This window comes from Tachypleus tridentatus, chromosome 13, assembly GCF_004210375.1.
Source record: "Tachypleus tridentatus isolate NWPU-2018 chromosome 13, ASM421037v1, whole genome shotgun sequence".
NCBI lineage: Eukaryota > Metazoa > Arthropoda > Merostomata > Xiphosura > Limulidae > Tachypleus > Tachypleus tridentatus.
Genome location: NC_134837.1, coordinates 190,435,256 through 190,436,922, shown reverse-complemented (window position 1 = coordinate 190,436,922; position 1,667 = coordinate 190,435,256). Strand labels below are relative to the sequence as shown.

General features: G+C 29.1%; 1 non-coding gene across 1 annotated transcript; it reads left to right on the top strand.

Annotated features, from left to right (window-relative positions):
- The first annotated feature begins 404 nt into the window (after window positions 1–404).
- On the top strand, window positions 405–477 carry TRNAV-AAC (transfer RNA valine (anticodon AAC)). Its single transcript has one exon. It is a non-coding gene; the product is annotated as a tRNA-Val (tRNA).
- Window positions 478–1,667: the final 1,190 nt, after the last annotated feature.

Genomic DNA, 1,667 nt, shown 5'->3' with positions numbered 1-1,667 from the left:
AACCATACATGCAAGTATCGTGGCAACAAGATTACTCTGTGACTGCATGTTTACAGCTTTTAGATTCACGTAATCAGAGATTACCAATTTGCAAATTGAACAGCCCACATAAATGGTTGCAGAAATCATTCCCACCCCATCGGGTGTAAAAAATCTATGCCCCTGGTTGTAGGTACTATAAAGTTCAAACTCAAAATCAGTCCGTTGATGTAGATAGAACAGTATAATCTCTGCAAATATATTATTAAATGGGAAAAGCAGGATAGTTAGAATGCATTATGTATGTAATTAAAATAAAAAAAATGAAAATATTGTGTATATGAAAATTAATGTGATAAAACACATAAATTATAACAAATACTATGTTTTTATTTCTATTTTAAATAATTGAAGTTAATCAACACGTGCTTGTGGTGTAGTGGTTATCACATCCGCCTAACACGCGGAAGGTCCCAGGTTCGATCCCTGGCAGGCACATTATAATTTTGTCTCCAAGGTTGTTTGTTTTTTCTCCATTTTTTAAAGTAATAAACATCAATTGGTAAAAACTTATCACTTTAAAATACAATTACTTAATTAATCTTACCTAATCTTAAGCTTGTCATTAATCCGTTTAATTTGGAAATAGTATTAATAAAATTCTTCAATGTTTTTATGTTTAATTTCCTTAATGTTTTTATGTTTAATTTCCTTATTGTATTACTGTGTTAAATTAACAATATGTGCGCCTTTTTGTTAACCTGAAGACAACCTGTTCTATATTTTAATTAAAGTTCTAATACCTATACCAGCCGTCTTGAGAACACATTTTATTTCAAGTGGGTTTTTCGTCATTACGAATATGTCGCTTACATTTTTATCTGCCTACTCTGGAGTTACTGTCACAACTACAAATTTTGTAGACAATAAACGTCAATTGATAAGTTATACAAAGCAATTTTATACCTGAACTTTCATACTTGAACAAATAAATAGAAACCTCGATTGCTTTAAATTAAAATACAAGTAAACTTTTAAAGGTACAATTAATTGACAAATTTAATCTCATTTTGGACGTATTTTGAATTTGCTTGGAAGAGAACTTAGGTTTTCTATTAACCTGAAACTAATTTATAAAAATTCGTGTAAAATGATTTCTATGTTTATTTTTGTTCATTGTGCTTTTGTGTGTTAGACAAATGAATAATATTTTAGTATTTAAACCTAATACAAGCTTTCACTGTTCCTGTATTAATGACTGCCAAAAAAGTATTAATAACAATAATTAACAAACTTTGACATCCTGCATCAACATTATAACCTTCACTGAACCTGAAAGAATAACCTGAATTTAACAGTTTCATAAACTTATCTTAATTTTTTCTAAATATTTTGACAGTGAACACAAGGATCGTTTTTATTACAGCAAGGTACAGTTATTTTAGTTATTATTAGTACTAAAGAAAGACCAATGTCAGTAATCACTCATCATTGCTATGAAGTCACTTTGAGGAAGTATGTAAAACTGGATATTTATAATGACTGTAAGTTTATGTTATCAGTAAAACCGTGTATTTAAAGAAAAAAAAATATGTAAGTACCAACTTATTACTGGATTAGTGACTGAGTTTGATAAAGAAAGAGGAATTACTCTTCTCTTTAGTGTCTCTGGGCCAACTTATTACTGG